Here is an 18,503-nt window from a genome sequence, read left to right on the forward strand (position 1 = left end):
CGCGGGACAGGAGCCGGGCCCCTGAGTTCTGTCTCCTTCTGCACAGCGATCGTCTTTCCCACCCTGTCCCTGCCTCCTTAGTGTCCCCACGGGCCGGGAGAGGGGAGTTCAGCCCGGGGTCCTCCTGGAGCACCCTGATCTCCTCCACGCGCGGCCCTCCTGCCTCCGTGTCACCTGCGGGGGCCGTGCCTGGGTCGGGGCGACCCGCATGCAGAGCGCGGGAGCCACGGTGCGACACCGCCCGGCCGCGCCCCCGCCGATGGCTGCACTTGGAATCCACGTGATTTCTCGGCAGCGGCCGCGGGCTCCCAGCACCAGCCCGGGTGCTCTCCGCCCGCTTTCAGTTTCGTGCGCAGCGCGGCGGGGCAGGAGCGCGCCGGGTGAGTGGAGAGCGAGCCCCGGGGCTGCGGGCGAGCTGCGTGGGGAGCACCGGGCCAGGGGTGCCTGAGGGTGCTGGGCGGGGGGGGGGCGGGGGGTGCTCCGCCGGCCGCCGGCTGGGTGGCCCGGTGGCAGGCTGCAGGGACTGACCGACTGGTGGACAGATGGGGCGCCCGCTGCCCGGCTGAGTTTGGGGGCAGAGGTGGGAGCCGCAGAGGGAGGCAAGTCGGGGTCACCCGAGCTGAGGGGCGGGGTACCCGGCTGCGCTCCCCTTTCTCCCCAACCTCCCAAAGCTGTGGAACTTTAACTCTTAATTGCTTTTTAAAGAATTAGCAGGGATAGGGGCGAGATAGGTAAAAGGGATCAAGAGGTACAAACTTTGTTGGCTGCACAGGTCATTCCTAGAGATCTGTACAGCATCGAGCCTAGAGTTAACACGCACAAATAATAGAGGGCGGGAGAAACTTTTGGAGGTGATGGACGGGCTTATGGCATAGATGGTGGTGCTGATTTCACAGGTGCTTGCTCAGCGCTAATCTCAAAAGGTTGTATACCTTAAACACGCAGGGCTTTTTGCATGTCCATCATAGCTCAGTAAAGTGCTTTACAGAAAAGAGGTGCAAACTTTCAGTTATGAAATAAGTAAGTCAGAGAGATGAATGTACAGTAGAAGGAATCTAGGCAAGGGTATCATCGTAGACGATAGCTGGACGTGTGTGGAGTTGTGGCCTTGCTGTTTTACACCTGAAACTAATATAACATTGTAGGCAACTCTACCTCGATAATAATTTAAAAAAAAAAAAAAGGCATTTCGAAAGTCTCGCGACTCATTCTGCACAATTCACGCTTTTAATCCTAAACATGCTTTATTATTATTACAATTATTATCGTCATCATCATCATCATTATTATTATTGACAATGAGGATAGAAGGAATGGAGTTAGTGAGGCTGAGCCTGCCAGCTTGCTGGTTTGGATGTAAGGAAGCGCCATGTAACCATCACTCAACCCCAGCGTTCCTCAGCCCACTTTCATCTCTGCCACACCTCATTTTGAAACAAATGGCCAACAGACATCATAGCATTTAACTGAAATATCTCCGAATGTACTAAAAGATAAGGAATCTTTAAAACAACAACAACAACAAAAACCCCACGGCACCATCTGAAGACTGGAAGCAGTTGAACAGTAATTTCTTCATGTCAAGACCCCCCAGACTATACCCGATGAATGTTTTAACCTCATAATCGGGTGAAAACATGGGCGTCATTTTGTTACTTGCTTTTGGCATTTTATCCACCGAGCTACCCAGGCACCCGCTTTTGGCATTTTATGTGGTTTTCAGCCGTTTTTCTCACTTGGGAGGTCAGGACATGGGGTTTGCTGAGCCAGCCATTTAGGGAGGTCTGAGCGAGGTCCTTTGCCTTCAGCCTGGTTTGCATCCGTTTTATAAGTTGGGGGTTCTTCCATTTCCTTTTTAGAAGATTGGGGGTTTGCAGACTTTAAAAACAGTTGGGAAACCAGCACTTCCTAGCCTCCCAAACCTGGGAGTGTCCGGAGGTGGGCCATACTCACAGGCCAGTGCCTAGAGCCTCCTCCCTCCAAACTGCTTTTCCTTCTAAGAAGCAGTAAGTCCAGAAAAGCATTCAGCTTGGTCTCCCGCTGCCAAGCTGCTGATCGTGCCCACCTGCCTTGTCCCCAAAGCCCGGCACACGGCTTGGCCGGTGCCTGGTGTGGGAAGCAGAGGGATCATGGCCCTCAGCACCTGGTGTTTGCTGGATGACCATGTCGATTTCCTCAGGAGGTCAGTTTCTCATCTGTGAGCTGGGGGTGATAATATGTCCTTCAGAGCGTGCCTCAAGGTTGGACGAGATACGCCCCAGTTCCTGGTCCACCTCAGTGCATGGAGAGCAGTGGGTCCTCCGTGAGGGCAGACCCGCAGAAGGGAAAGTGCTCTGGAAGAGTTTTCACAGGTTGCCTAGCTTTGCGCCTCCGACTGGACATTTGCAGGGCTGGGTCAGTCTCTCTGTTCCTCCAGGACACATGCCCACTGCGCCCGCGAAGGAAAATTTTGCAGAACTTCTTGGGGTGTCTTTTCCCAGCTGTGATGAATTGAGCTATGTCCTGGAGAAAGATATGTTGAAGTCCTTACCCTCCGTATCTCTGAGTTGTGACTTGATTTGGAAATAGGGTAGTAGCAGATGTCATGAGTTAAGCTGAAGTCATACCAGAGTTAACTGGGTCCTTAATTCAGTGTGACTGGTGTCCCTATAAAGAGAGGAGGTCAGCTTATGAAGATGCACACATGCCATGAAATGACAGCCAGGTGACAACAGAGACAGAGACCAGAATTGATGCCTCTATAAGGCTGGACACCCCAAGAATTGCCAGCAGGAACCAGAAAAGCCAAGGAAGGCTCCTCCCCCTGAGGGTGCTTTGTTACAACTGTAACCAAGCTAGGAAGCTAATTCACCAGCCCAGAACCTAGCTTCTGCTTTCCAGAGCTGCATTAAGGCTCAAGCAAATTAACACAAGTGCCAATACTTTGTAAAAACTTTTTGTCAGTGTTCTGAGGACATAAACTACTGGGGTCCTTTGCCAAATCTATTTTTTGAGCATTGGCTAGTAGCCCCAAGTCTACCTTGGCTGAAACCCATTCTGCAAGGGAAACACCTAGAAGATTTGCAAAGAAAAAAAGAAAGAAAAATGATCAGTCTGGCTGTTGGTGTAGGCTGTGCGGAGAAGGGAAGGTTTTTTGATCCCTGTGGCCACCCTGGAGAACATGTGTTTGCCACACACTGTACTTAACACCAGAAGGGATGGGGCAGGCAAGCGCTTGGTTGTATGTAGGACTTGTTGCCTGTAAACTGGGCATGATTGTATTACCCATATGCTATCTGAAGGCTCTTGGGTCCTTGAGGACTGAGTAAAGTGCATGAACCCCCATTCTGTTCCTTTGGGAAGCCCCACATGTCCTTCAGCCCTCTGTGAATCTGGAGGGTAGAGGTAGGTGTGAGCTTGGTTCCTCTGGCCATCTCTGATCCCAGACTCTTCTTCTGTTTTGTGGTCATCCTTTCTCCCTGATTGACCAGGGCATGAAACCCGTCATTTTCCTGGGATGGAGAGATGAGAGTCATGGGGAAACGTGAGTTCACTCATTTATCTTGCTTGTTTCAAGCCTGACTCTCTGTGATGGGACTCCTGCTCCAACCTGTGGGTCACTCCAAAGTCTTCCAATAAATTCTCTAGACATAGGAGTCTTCCCCAGAAAGGTTTTTTAGCAGACCCTCTATCTGAGATGCCTCTGACATATAGCAAAGGAGAACTTCAGAGAGCCTGAGGGAACATTGACTTGACCTTGGATGACCTCTGCTTCTACTGTGGTTTATTTCCAGTCTTTTTTCTATGTTTGTATATTCATATTTTTCTGCGGACTCATACATAAAAACCAAAATGGAATTATACTTTTTAAACTGAATAAAATGGAATTATATATTAGAGGGAAGTACATCCTATATCATTTTAAAAATTATTTCATTTTTAATAGCTAACATATTCATATAGTAAAATGATATAAAATATACAAAGAGTTTATGATGCAGAGTAAGTGTCCGCCTTCCTGTCTCCCAGCCACCTGATTACCCTCGCTGAAGGCACCAGTGTTACCAGGTTCTCATGTGTCCTTACAAAGATCATTCAGGTGGGCCTTTACAAACATGGATATAGAGAGATGGCTAGATAGATACAGATATAAATATGGGTATACATATCCCCCTTCTTACGAATGGTGATATACTCTATAGTTCTTTTTTATCTTTTTTCAAAATGTAATACAATTTCTTATTCAATTTTTTATCTTTTTTCAAAATGTAATACAATTTCCACATCAAAACCAAAAAAAAATCTGCCTTTTTCTTTTTTTTTTCTCTTTCTCTTTTTAAAGATTTTATCTATTTGACAGAGAGAGACACGGCGAGAGAGGGAACACAAGCAGGGGGAGTGGGAGAGAGAGAAGCAGGCTTCCCACCAAGCAGGGAGCCTGATGCGGGGCTAGATCCCAGGACCCTGAGATCATGACCTGAGCCGAAAGCAGATGCTTTACCCCAGTGAGCCACCCAGGCACCCCTGCTTTTTCCTTTTAAACAGCTACAGAGTATTTCATTATACGGTTGTGTCATCATTAATTTAACTACTGTTAAATTGGGCATTTAGGTTGTTTCCTAAATGTTTCTCTTGCTATCCCAAACAGTATCATGTTTGCATATGTGAGAATAAGTCTTTAAGAAAAACATTCAGGAGGACAGAGAAAAACTGGAGAAAAAGATTCCGTTAAGCCCTGCCTTCGGCTCAGGTCCTGATCTCGGGGTGCTGGGATCGAGTCCCTCATAGGGCTTCCTGCTCGACAAGGAGTCTGCTTCTCCCTCTGCCCCTCCCCACGCCTTGCACACCTGCACGCGCACTCTCTCATGCTCTCTCTCATAAATAAATAAAATCTAGAAAGAAAGAACGAACAAACGAACAGATCCAGGAGTGGATTTGCAAGGTCAAAAAGAAATATGCAGTTTGAATTTTGATAAATATGGCAAATTACCGTCCTTATGTGTTGGACTGACTCGCCCTTCCAGCAGCTATGTGTGAGGGGACCCACTTCCCACACCCGCCCCAGCATGTGTGTTATCAGACTTTCCCCTATTTGCAGATCTGCAAGATGAACGACGGTATCTTCCCCGCTCCATTTCTCTTATCTTTTCAAATATTTAAGGGTCACTTGCAGTTCATTTTCCAAAGACTGTCTATTCATATCTTTTTCCCACTTTTCTGTTGGGTTGTTAGTCTTTCTCCTATTTAGTTGTACAATCACTGTGCATATTAAGGAAATTCACTCTTTTTTTTTTTTTTAAAGATTTTATTTATTTGACAGAGAGAGATCACAAGTAGGGATAGAGGCAGGCAGAGAGAGAGGGAGGAAGCAGGCTCCCTGCTGAGCAGAGGCCCGATGTGGGGCTCGATCCCAGAACCCTGAGACCATGACCTGAGCCGAAGGCAGAGGCTCAACCCACTGAGCCACCCAGGCACCCTGGAAATTCACTCTTTATAACATGAGTATATTGGCATTTTAAGTGGCTGCATAGTTGTCCATAGAATGGTGGACCCATATTTGCCTTTTAAACATTTAGTTTGGTTCTTGTTTTCTTCTACTATGCATGGACTGTTTCCTCTGTTTTATTTATATATATATAGATAGATAGATACAGATATGTATAAAATATGGAAAGAATTTTTAAAATATATATATTTATATATAAAAACATAAATAAATATTTATTTATATAATATATAATAATATATAATATAATATATAATTAAAAAAATATATATATATATGAAGGTGACATTTTAATTCTTTCCACATTTCCCACCAGATTTCTCTCAAGAAGGGAAGTACTTTTGGGAAAGTACCTTGATTAGGATCGGGGTGGGTGGGGGCCATGTGCAAAGTGGTCAGGAGGGACCAGGACAGGGCAGCAACAGGGCAGGCTCTGTGTGGGTTGGGGTGCTGGGGGTCGGTACTGTATTTGCTCTCAAGAGAAGGGAGGAGAGAGAGAAGGTAGAGAGTGGCTAGGGCCACGCAGGGAGGAGACATCCCCCCCCCACACACACACACACAGAGAAACTTCTTGGAGGTAGGATGCTCAGTACTGACTGCACCGAGATTCCCGCCTGGCTCCGCCCAGCGATCATTAACCACCACCCCCCACCACCCCCTGCAAAGAGTTTCCAGAACATGTCAGGTCCTGCGCTGGGCACTGGGTTAGAGCTGAGAACAGGACAGGTCTCACCGATGTGCCAACAGAAGCACAACAAACAAGTACACGACGTGCGACTGCAGTGAGGAAACACAAGTTAGGCGAGGGGTAAGTGCACGGCGGGTGCAGGGCTGGTTGTGTTCGGAGAGGCACAGAACTTCCCCCGAGGGGCACTGGGACAGTTGAGGGGGGTGCCAGGCAGGGGGCCGTGGACCGTGATGATGTCTGGAGGAAGAGGGAACCAGGCAGAGACAATGGCAAGAAAAAGGAGGAGGAGGAAACTTTGTTTCCGGTCTTCTGTGCTCAAAATGCTTATTGCAAGTGTATTTTTATTTTTTATTTTTCCGTGTAATTGAGCAAAAGGCTGGGCTTGCCGCAGGAGCCCTCCACCCGAGGAGACCTCTCTCTACAGCCCCTCTCCAGTCCCCTGGGCGGAGGGTGGGGGCGGGAGCCGGCGACGCTAACCTTCCCGAGGCCCTGGTACTTGGGGTGGCTTGGTGTCTGAGCCAGTTTATCTGTGTCAGGAAAGATCGGGCACGGACATCCTGCTAGCTAGAGCTTTGCTCACATTCTGGAATGTTTCCTTAGGCTAGGTTCTCTTCTCAACGTGGACTTCTAAAGGAATATATAGACTCTATTTGTTCGAAGTTAAAAAGGCACATGGCATAAATCTTACTATCTTAACCATTTTAACCACTTAAAATATTCAGGAGTGATAGGCACCTTCACACTGCTGTGCAGCTCTCACCACTACCCGCCCCCAGGGCTCTTCTCATTCTGTACAATTGAACCTCTATGCCCACTGTCCAAGAATTCCCATTCCCCAGCCCCTGGCCACCACCATTCTGAAACCTTCTGTCTCTGTGGATAGGATACTCTGTGTGCCTCATGTAAGTGCAAGCATGTCACCTTTGTCTTTTTGGGACTGGCTCATTTCTTCTAGTGTAACACCCTCAAGGGTTAGCCATGTTGTATGTTGCAAGATTTCCTTCCTGCTCAAAGCTAAATAATATTCCATTGCACGAATATACCACATCCCGCTTCTCTGTTCCTCCACTGAGGGGTACTTGGGTTATCTCCATGTTTTAGCAATTGCAAATAAGGCTGCTGTGAACCTGGGAGACTGCTTTCTGTTCTTTTGAGTGGCTGCTCAGAAATGGAACTGCTGGTTCATATGGTAATTCCATTTTTAATTGTTTTGTGGACTCACCATCCTGTTTTCCACAGCAGCTGTACTATTTTTCCATGCCCACCAGCGGCACTCAGGGGTTCCGATTTCTCCACATCTTTGCTGGTATTTATTGTTTTCTGTTTCATTTTGTTTTGTTTTGGTAGTAGCCATCCTAATGGGTGTGAGGTGGTATCAGTCTCATTCTAGTCGGTTTTTTAAAAAGATTTTATTTATTTATTTGAGAGAGAGAGCACATGTGTGCAGAGTAAAGGAAGGGGCAGAGGGAGAGGGAGAAACAGAAGCTCTGCTGACCTGGGAGCCTGATGTGGGGCTTGATTCCAGGGTCTGGGATCATGACCTGAGCCGAAGTCAGCTGCTTAACAGACTGAACCACCCAGGGGCCCCTCATTGTGGTCTTGATTTGCATTTCCCTAAGGATTGGTGATGCTGAGCGTCTTTCATGTGCTGATTGTCCGTTGTTACATCTTCTTTGGAGAAATGTCTCTTCGAGTCCTTTGCCCAGTTTTGAATTGAGTTGTTGGGTCTCTTTGTTGTTCGGATCCACACATTTAGTTTTGTTACTGAATTCTAGGCATTCTTTATGTATTCCGATGGTAAATTCCTTGTCAAATATGTGTTTTGCAAATAACTTCTCCCATTCTGTGGGTTGCCTTTTTACTCTGTGGATAGTGTCTTTCGATACTCAAAGTTTTAAAGATTTTCATGAAGTCCAATTTGTATGTGTATATGTGTGTATATACGTGATTACCTGTGCCTTTCGGTAAGAGGCAATCATTGCCAAATCATTGTGGTTCAGCTTTTGTCCTGTGTTTTCTCCTCAGAGTCATATTGTTTTGGGTCTTATACTTAGGCTCTTGATCCTTTTTTTTTTTTTTTTAAGATTTTTATTTATTTGACAGAGCGAGACACAGTGAAAAAGGGGACACAAGCAAGGGAAGTGGGAGAGGGAGAAGCAGGCATCCGGCCAAGTGGGGAGCCCAATGAGGGGCTCGATCCCAGGACCCTGGGATCATGACCTGAGCTGAAGGCCGATGCTTAATGACTGAGCCACCCAGGCACCACCCCTCTTGATCCATTTTGAGTGAATTTTAAATAGAGTGTAAAGTAAGGATCCGAATTCATTCTTTTGCATGTAGATATCCAGTTTGCCCAGCATCATTTATTAAAAGGCTGTAAAAGACTGTCCTTTCCCTCACTGAATGGTCTTGGCACCTTTGTCAAAAATCATTTGGCCATATATGCAAGAGTTTATTTCTGGGATTTCTCTTCTATTCTATTGGTCTATACCATATACCATCGACCCTGGAACAATGTTGGGGTTAGGAGTGCTGACCCCTAGTCAAAATCTATGTATAACTTTTGACTTTTCAAATACATACTTACTGATAGCAGACAGTTGACCAGAAGCCCTACCAATAATAGAAACTGTCATTTAACTCATGCTTTCTATGTTCTATGTATTATATGCTATAGTCTTATAATAAAGGAAGCTTGGGAAAAATGTTATTAAGAAAATCATAAGGGGGGGGCGCCTGGGTGGCTCAGTGGATTAAAGCCTCTGCCTTCGACTCAAGTCATGATCTCAGGGTCCTGGAATTGAGCCCCACATCGGGCTCTCTGCTCAGCGGGGAGCCTGCTTCCCCCTCTCTCTCTGCCTACTTGTGATCTCTCTCTCTGTCAAATAAATAAATAAAATCTTCAAAAAAAATCATAAGGAAGAGAAAATACACTAATACATTTACAGTACTGCATTTCTTGGAAAAATTCATGTATAAATGGGCTCACGCAGTTCAAACCCATCTTGTTCAAGAGTCATCTCTATGTCTGTTTTTATGCCCGTTCTACACTGTTTTGATTTAGTTGGTAGTAAGTTTCGAAATCAGGAATTATGGGTCTTACAGTTTTGTTCTTCTTTTTAGGATTCTTTTGAATAATTTTGGGGTCTCTGGAGATTCCATATGAATTTTAGGATGGGTTTTTCTGTTTCTGCAAAATCATGGGGATTTTGGTAGGGATTAGGTTGAATCTGTAGATGGCTAATATTGACATTCTAGCAGTATTAAATCTTCCAATCCATGAATCTGTCATGTGTTTCCATTTATTTATGCCTTTAATTTCTTTTGACAATGTTTTTAGTTTTCAGTGTACACGTTTTTCACCTCCTTGGTAATTTCTAAGCATTTTATCCTTTTTTTTTTTTAAAAAAAAAGGGTTTTATTTATTTCACAGAGAGAGAGATCACAAGTAGACAGAGAGGCAGACAGAGAGGGGGGGGAAGCAGGCTCCCTGTTGAGAGAGAGCCCAATGCGGGGCTTGATTCCAGGACCCTGAGATCATGACCTGAGCTGAAGGCAGCGGTTTTAATTCACTGAGCCACCCGGGTGCCCCTATTTTATCCTTTTTCATGCTATGGTGTGTGGAATTATTTCTGTAATTGACCTTCCAGATTCGGCCTCCTTTTTTGTAGAGAAACACAACTGATTTTTGTGTGTGGGCTTTATATACTGCAACTTTGCCAGATTCTTGTATTAGTTTTGGCAGTTTTTCTATATATAAGAATATTGTAGGGGCACCTGGGTGCCTCAGTGGGATAAAGCCTCTGCCTCTGGCTCAGGTCATGATCTCAGGGTCCTGGGATGGAGCCCCACATCGGGCTCTCTGCTCAGCAGGGAACCTGCTTCCTCCTCTCTGTCTGTCTGCCTCTCTGCCTACTTGTGATCTCTGTCTGTCAAATAAATAAATAAAATCTTTAAAAAAATATATTGTATATCATCTGCAAACAGATAATTTTACTTCTTCCGTCCTGATTTAGATGCATTTTATTTATTTTTCTTACCTAATTGCTCTAGCTAAAAATTTCACTACTGTATTGAATTGGGGAAAGCAGACCCCCGGCGTTGTTCCTTATTCTGGAGAAAAAGCTTTCGGTCTTCCACCATTGGGTATGTTATTTGCTGTGGGTCTGTATACTTGGCTTTCTAAATGGAGATTGTTTCCTTGTATGCCTATTTGGTTGAGGGTTTTTTTGTTGTTGTTGTTGTTTTTAAGATATGAAAGGGTGTTGAATTTTGCCAAATGTGTTTTCTGCATCAATCAAGATGATCACGTGTGTTTTTCTCTTCCTTTTGTTGGTGTGGTGTGTTCCACTGATCACGTTATATGCGGTAAACCATCCTTACATTCCAGGAATGAGTCCCGCTTGGTTATGGTATATAATCCTCTTTTTTTTTTTTAATATTTACTTATGTATGTATTTATTTATTTGAGAAAGAGAATGCACACAAGTGTAAGCATCAAGGAGGGACAGAGGGAGAAGGAGAGCGACTCTCAAACAGACCCCCTGCTGACAGCAGAGCCCAGTGTGGGGCTCCATCTCACAACCCATGAGATCATGACCTGAGCCATAATCAAGAGTCAGACGCTTAACTGACTGAGCCTCCCAGGCACCCCAGTGTATGATCCTTTTAATAGGCTTTGTATTCAATTTACTAGAATTTTGAGGATTTTCACATTAATGTTCATAAGTGATATTAGTCTGTGGTTTTCTTTTCTTTTTTTTTTTAAAGCTTTTTTTTTTTTTTTTAAGATTTTATTTATTTGACAGAGAGAGATCACAAGCAGGCAGGGAGGCAGGCAGAGAGAGAGGGGAAAGCAGGCTCCCCGCTGAGCAGAGAGCCCACTGAGCCACCCAGGCGCCCCAGTCTGTGGTTTTCTTAAAGTGCCTTTGTCTGGCTTTGGTATCAGGGTTATGTTGACCTAATAGAGTAAGTTAGGAAGTGTTTCCTCCTATCTCATTTTTGGGAAAGTTTGGGAAGAACTGGTATTAGTTCTTCTTTAAATGTGTGATTGAGGGATGCCTGGGTGGCTCAGTGGGTTAAGCCTCTGCCTTCAGCTCAGGTCATGATCTCAGGGTCCTGGGATCAAGCCCTGCATCAGACTCTCTGCTCAGTGGGGAGCCTGCTTCCTTTCCTCTCTCTCTCTGCCTACTTCTGATCTCTGTCTGTCAAATAAATAAATAAAATCTTTTTTTAAAAAAATGTGTGATCGAATTCACCAGTGAAGCCATCAGGTCCAGGGCATTTCTTCATTGGGAGAGTTTGGATTACTGATCTAATCTCCTTCTTAGCTACAGCTCTGTTTCGATACTCTATTATTTTTTAGGTAGTCTTGGTAGGTTGTGTGTTTCTAGAAATTTCTCCATTTTATCTAGGTTTTCCAGTTTGTTGGCATACAGTTGTTCACTATACTCTCATAATCCTTATTATTTCTGTAGAACTGGTACACTTTCAGTTTTGATTTTACTAAGTTGAATCTTTTCTCTTTTTCTGTTAGTCTGTCTAACTAAAAGCTTATTGATTTTGTTGATCATTTTTAGAACCAATTTTGGTTTCATTGATTTTTCTCTATTGTTTTTCTGTTCTCTGTTTATTTCTGCTCTAACAATTATCATTTCCTTTTTTTCCCAATGGTCTTGGTTTTAGTTTGTTCCACCTTTCTACTTCCTAAAATTGTAAGGTTAATCTGTTGGTTTGAGACCTTCCTTGTTTTTTAATATAAGCATTTGCAACAATAAATTTTCCCCTTATAATTGCTTTTGCTGTGTCCCATAAGTTTTGTGTGTTGTGTTATTTCATTTATCTCTGAATATTTTCTAACTCCCTTGTGGTTTCTTTTTTGCTCTGTTGGTTGTTTAAACGTCCATGGTTTGGGACGCCTGGGTGGCTGAGGAGGTTGAGCTTCTGCCTTCGGCTCAGGTAGTGATCTCAGGGTCCTGGGGTCGAGCCCTGCATCGGGCTCTCTGCTCAGCAGGGAGCCTGCTTCCCCCTCTCTCTCTCTGCCTGCCTCTCTGCTTACTTGTGATCACTGTCTGTCAAATACATAAATAAAATCTTAAAATAAAATAAAATAAAAGTATGTGGTTTATGGGTTACTTAGGTGGCTTAGTGGGTTAAGTGGCTGCCTTCTGCTCAGATTGGGGTCTAGCCCTGCAGCCAAGCTCCCTGCTGAGCCAGGAGCCTGCTACCACCTTTCCCTCTGCCCCTCCCCCACCCGGCTCATGCTCTCTGGCTCTGCACTTGTTCTTTCTCAAATAAATAAAATATTAAAAAAAATAAATAAATTCAGGGCGCCTGGGTGGCTCAGTGGGTTAAGCCTCTGCCTTCAGCTCAGGTCATGATCTCGGGGTCCTGAGATCAAGGCCCACACTGGACTCTCTGCTCAGCAGGGAACCTGCTTCCCTTCCTCTCTCTCTGCCTACTTCTCTGCCTACTTGTGATCTGTCTGTCAAATAAATAAAATCTTTTTTAAAAAATAAAATAAATTCAATTTAGTTAACATGTAGTGTATTATTAGTTTCAGGGGCAGAATTTAGTGATTCATCGGTTGCGTAGGACACCCAGTGCTCATTCCATCACCTAATGGATCGGCCATTTACCCCATCACACCCCCCACCCCCACTACAGCAACCCTCCTTGAGTTTTGTTTGTTTCCTAGAGTTAAAAGTCTCTTATGGTTTGTCTTCCTCTCTGTTTTGCTTTTTTTTTTTTTAATCTTTTTCTTTTTGTCCGTCTGCTTCAGTAATGTCCATTGTCCTCTCTTGTAGTTCACGGATTCTTCTGCCTATCCGCATCTGCCTTTGAATCCCTATGGTGAATTTTCCATCTCAGTGATTGTACTCATCAGCTTCAGAATTTCTTTGTGATTTCTCTTTAAGTTTTCTCTCTATTGATATTTTTATTTTGTTCACACATCGTGTTCTTGACTTTCTCTTTCTTTAGTTCTTGGAGCATCTAAAACATTTATTTATTTATTTTATTTTTTAAATATTAAAAAAAAATTTTTGTATTTGACAGAGATCACAAGTAGGCAGGGAGGCAGGCAGAGAGAGAGAGAGAGAGGAGGAAGCAGGCTCCCTGCTGAGCAGAGAGCCCGATGTGGAGCTCTATCCCAGGACCCTGGGATCACGACCCGAGCCGAAGGCAGAGGCTTTAATCCACTGAGCCACCCAGGTACCCCTAAAACAGTTTTTTAAAAAGAGATTTTATTTTTGGGCGCCTGGGTGGCTTGGTCATTAAGTATCTGCCTTTGGCTCAGGTTATGATCCCAGGGTCCTGGGATAGAGCCCCACATCAGGCTCCCTCAGGCTCCCCGCTCAGCAGGAAGCCTGATTCTCCCTCTCCCACCCCCTTTCCCACTTGTGTTCCTTCTCTCGCTGTCTCTCTCTCTCTTTCTCTCTCTCTCTCTGTCAAATAAATAAATAAATAAATAAAATCTTAAAAAAAAAAAAAAGATTTTATTTTTAAGCAGTCTCCACACCCATTGTGATCCTCAAACCCACAGCCCTGAGATCAAGAGTTTCAGGCTCGGCTAAGTGACCCAGGCGGGTGCCTCTTTGAGACCGTTGTTTTAAAATCATTGTCTGCCATTATGTCTCTCTCAGGGACAGATTCTGTTGATTTTTTTTTTTCTTCGAATGAGTCATCCTTTCCTGTCTCTTCATATACTTTGTGATTTTGTTGTTGTTGTTGTTGAATCCTGGACATTGCAGTTATAATAATGTGATAATTCTGGAAATCAGAATCTCTCCTTTCCCCACCGTTTGCTGGAGTTTTGTTACTGTTTCTGTTTCTTGTGTTGGTTTTTGCATTGCTGTGGGATGTCTCTGTGCCAAGGATCATCAGTCTGAGGGTAAGCCTAACATCTTCTGGTATCTTTTCTGAGTTTTCCTTGGGCATATGGGGTCATTTTCTAATTTTCTTCTTATATTGTAGTCATTTTTGAATGTCCGAGTCTTTAGTATCTAGCTCCAGAAAGGGGAAAAAGGAAGAATCATGATGGGAACAAAGGGATGTGGCCTTCTCAGTCTCCAGAGAGTTAAACCGGAGGGAGAGTGTCTTGAAGCAATGAGGGGAGACACGACAACAATGACTGCTTTTCTTTCTCCACTTCGGTGATCAGAAGCAATAACTAGCAAGCAGAGCACAAATCTCCAGTATTTGGAGGACAGGGTCCTTTTCACTCACCCCGATTCTTGTAAGTTGTGTGCAAGCTGCCCCAGGAACATGGGCGCATCTGTCCACCATGTGGCTGGGTCTGGGGTGTGGAAAGCTGCTCCTGCTTAGAGCTGGAATTGACCGAAATTAACCCCAGTTTACCACCCACGTGTTTCCCTGGACGTCTGGACGTGGCAAGCATTCAAAGACTCCAGAGTTTCAGAACAGTTCTGTCAGATAGATCGTTTTGCCCATGCTCATTCTGGTCTCGGTGGGGAGACAGAGTCCTGGTGCTTCCTGCCATCTTTCCAGCACCGTCTCCCCGACCTTTATTTCTCAAGTATTTGAGACCACATTTCTACATTTCTCTCCCAAAATACTGTGCAGAGGTAGAAGCAGCAGGCCCCTGGGAAGTTGCATTATGCCCCCAGCACCCATCTCCTTGGTGGATGGGTGGCACCTATACAGTCACCAGACCGTCAGACCCACTGCCCCCCCCCCCCGCCCCGCCTCGTGCCTTGGTGGGTCTTTCTGCCCCTCATGGGAAAGGGAGGGAGCCTTCAAGCCCTGGGGAGCTGTGACTCTGAGGCACTCAGATCTTGTCGTGGCGTCTGGTTGTAGAGAGAAGTCATCAGAAACAGCTTGCTGACTTATATGTCTTTGTGACAGCCTTTTTCCTGCGGTCTGGAAGGTGTCCTGTGCATCTCTGGGCCTTGGGACCCAGCTCTTGAAATAGATGGGTCCGGACAGAGACTTATCCAGTAGGAGTCAACGGGATGATTTTAGGAGGCGTGCAGTCAAGGCATTCATGTAAATTGAGTCATAAAGGGAAAACATTATCTTCTTTTCAGTTCTCTTATATCTTTCCAGATAAGTCAAGGAGAAAGTCTCAGCTGGGGCTCACCTCATGCTTCTCACATGCCTGGTCTCCTTTTCAGCAACGGGAGGCCAGGTCCTAGGCCAGAGCTGTGCCCAGACAGTGACTCTGGTTCCCTTTCAACAGTGTCCTTTTGGTTTTGTTTTGCTTCGTTTGTTTGTCTTTCTCTTTTTCGAGGGTTATCTTCTGTTCGTGGTGAACACCAGTTTAGGAAACGAAGCTCAATGCGAGATGCTTCTTAGAAAAATTTTAAGGAAATGGTTTTCTGAGTCTCAGATCAGGCAGACGTGGCCTCAGATGTGCATAGAACGACTTAGAAATTGGGTACCTCTCCCTAAAGGGTGAGATCATGAGCTATAAACTTCAAGTTATATATTTTTGCAATGTTCAGAACTTTTCAAATGACTGATTCTATTTTATGAGCAAAAAATGATCAAGAGCTGTGGAAGTGGTCACTTTGGAAAGAATTATTTATGAAGGTGGTATGGTGCTTCAGTTAGGAAAAAAGCCTCTGGGGTCAGCATAGGTCTTATTTTATATATTTATTTTATAATTTTTTTCATTTGGGGGATGCCTGGGTGGCTCAGGTAGTTTAAGCGTCCAATTCTTGATTTCGGCTCAGGTCACGATCTCAGGGTTGTGAGATGGAGCATTGGGCTTGGTGCTGGGCATGGAGTCTGCCTGAGATTCTCTCTCCCTCTGCCCCACCACTCTCTCAAAAAAAAAATTTTTTTTTTCATTTTTCCCTGCGGTGTAATTCACACGTGAAGTTGTATCAGTTTCAGGTGTGTAACATAATGATTTGATATTTACGCACATAGCAAAATGATCTCCCTAAGAGGTATAATGAACATCTGTCGCCACACAGTTACAAAATTACAAAAAACTTTTTTTTCTGGTGTTGAAGACTTTTAAGAAGTATCTCTTAACAACTTCCAAAAATGCAAGAAAGTATTGTTTTTTACCTTTTTTAAGATTTTTTTTTTTTAATTTTTAAGTAATCACTATACCCGGCATGGGGCTCACAACTCGGAGATTGAGTCACATGCTCTATGGACTGAGCCCGCCCGCCAGGTGCCCCTGCAATAGAGTATTATTAAGGCTCGTCACTCAGCTGTGTATTACATCCCCATGATATATTTACTTTATATCCCCATGATATATTTACTTTATAATTGGAAGTTTGTACCTTTGGGCGCCCCTCACCCATTTTGCCCACCCCACTACACCCAGCACTCCTTGACAATTCTCTGTGTCTTTTTTTTTTTTTTTTTAATTAGGTTGGTTGGTTTGGTTTGGTGTTTAGACTCCACATGTAAGTGAGATTATATGGTATTTGCTCTTCTCGGTCTGACTCTGGGCCCCAGAACTTCAAAAACATATTTCTCTGGGTTCTTCAGCAATGGCATGGTTGGAGATAAAGAGGGAATTTCCAGACCTCAGCTTTGTTTCCATTTGGGTGTAGCTGTGCTGAGCCAGGGCCTGTGTGACAGCCATTGGCAAAGCCACAGAGCTGGAGCACAAGGTGCCAAGGAGCAGGGCAGAGGCGGAAGTGTTAGTCATTGGGAGACACCCACAGGATTTCATCTAAATAAGGCCATCTTGGTGGCTTTCCTGTCCCCAGCCTTTCAGAGGGCAAGAAGCCCTTGGCTCTGGTTTGCTGGAGAGGCAGGGCGCCAAATGCAAGAGAACACAAAACCATTCTCCCCCGACTGGGAATGGAGAGCCGGGTGTGATTGAACCCAGCCTGGAACATTCATTCCCAAGCTTGTCAGCACATGAGAGAGTTCAGATAGATGCCTACGTTCCACCTGGAGAGATGATACTATGATTGGTCCAGGGTGTGGCCCGTTGGAATTTCTGGAAGCCCCCCAGGATGATTCTAAAGTGCAGATAAGTTTGGCAGCCCCAGACCTGGGCCTGGAAGATCCTGGGAACATGTTGGGTGAAAGTCTTCTCATGGAAGCCTCACTAGCCACTTTGGGTGCCTGGCCCAAACTGCCGGGGCTAAGCAGGAGAGGCAAGGCCACTACTTGGTCACCTGCTGGCTCTAGGGCATGCTGGTCCCAGAGGAGGGTGCATCTGGAAACCCTCGGGGGTTCTCTGCTGGAAGGACCAAGACTTTTGTGCAGGAAGGCGGGGGGGGGGTGACAGAGGTGACTTAAACCAGTGGTATGGGCCAAGACCCAGATTCCCGAGTCTGCAGTGATGAGAAGAGAGAGACCTCCTTGGATGTGGGACAGGGACAGCCTGGGCCTGAGGCCCAGAGTACGGATGCGCGCTGCTCCGCCCTCTCCGGGTCCCTCCCTGCCCGCTTCCCTACACCCCAGCTGCTCACTTCATCCCCCCAGGGGCTCCAGGGCCTGGAGATGTTTGGTCAACTGCCGGTTCTGTGGCTCTCTAGCTGTGACCTGGCCAGTCTCCTCGCCGCTGGGAACCTCGACATGGATCAAGCGATGTGACCGAGTGTGAGTCCTGGGGACCCTAATGTTGTGAGGACAATGAAGATGATGGTTTTCAAAGGCACAGTCAGCCCACATCCTCCCTCTGTGGAAATGTGCTGCATCCAGGCCCCCTGTTGCCTGTCCCACCAGCTTTTGTGGGTGAGGGCGGAAATGACTGCTGACATCTCTGCAGCTGTGTGCTCTGGGGCACCCCCATGAGACGGGGGCCACTCCTGGGGTGGGGCTGCATCAGCCTCCTGGAAAGAGCCCACCTGGTCGTCCGGTCAGGCCAGCCGTGCCTATGCTGCCTAGTAGCCGCGAGGGCTGCTCAGTCTCCCCGTCTGTAAAATGGGCCGGGCACGGACTCGCACCCAGGCCTCTTCCAGCTCCATCTCCCTTTGCCCCGAGGCTCAGGCATCCTCTGAAGCCTTGATTGTAGCCAGCCACCCCTGGGGGAGGGCGGGGGCCCCGGCTGCTGCCATCACCCCTGGCAGGGGCTGGCATTCTGGGAGGACGTGAGGGCCCCTGTGGGTCTGATTCACCCCAGGGTGGCCAAGCCTTTCATAGGGCCCCACTGACCATGGCCTTTCTGGTGCTGACATTGGACGTGATCCCTTATTACCTCTGTCCCTCTCTCCCCATTGGCCGTCCTCAGCTGCCCCTTCTGTGTCCTCGCTTCTTCCACCCTGGCCCAGGAGCCAGGGGCAGAACCGGGCCTGCCAGTGCCGTGGGGACAGGGCTTCCATGGACTTGACCCTTCCCGCTGGCCCTTGGGCACAGGAAAGGCAGGTGGGGTCCCCCCGGGAGAAGACG

At 46.1% G+C, this 18,503-nt stretch overlaps 1 protein-coding gene across 23 annotated transcripts in view; it reads left to right on the top strand.

The window, feature by feature from the left end:
* The first annotated feature begins 248 nt into the window (after nt 1-248).
* NLRC5 (NLR family CARD domain containing 5) overlaps nt 249-18,503 on the top strand; it is an 85,751-nt gene continuing 67,496 nt past the window's right edge. For 20 of the 23 annotated variants that reach the window (XR_006605579.1, XM_045076089.1, XM_045076085.1 and 17 more), the window contains exon 1: nt 249-380. The gene's annotated coding sequence lies outside the window, so the exon portion shown is untranslated. Of the gene's footprint in view, nt 381-3,470; nt 3,524-5,898; nt 6,294-17,597; nt 17,715-18,503 lie in introns of those variants that run through there. The other 3 variants (XM_045076086.1, XM_045076088.1, XM_045076087.1) reach the window with 3 other exon arrangements.

The sequence above is a fragment of the Mustela putorius genome, unplaced genomic scaffold (assembly GCF_011764305.1).
Source record: "Mustela putorius furo isolate JIRA1106 unplaced genomic scaffold, ASM1176430v1.1 tig00000174_pilon_pilon_pilon, whole genome shotgun sequence".
NCBI classification, from domain to species: Eukaryota; Metazoa; Chordata; class Mammalia; order Carnivora; family Mustelidae; genus Mustela; species Mustela putorius.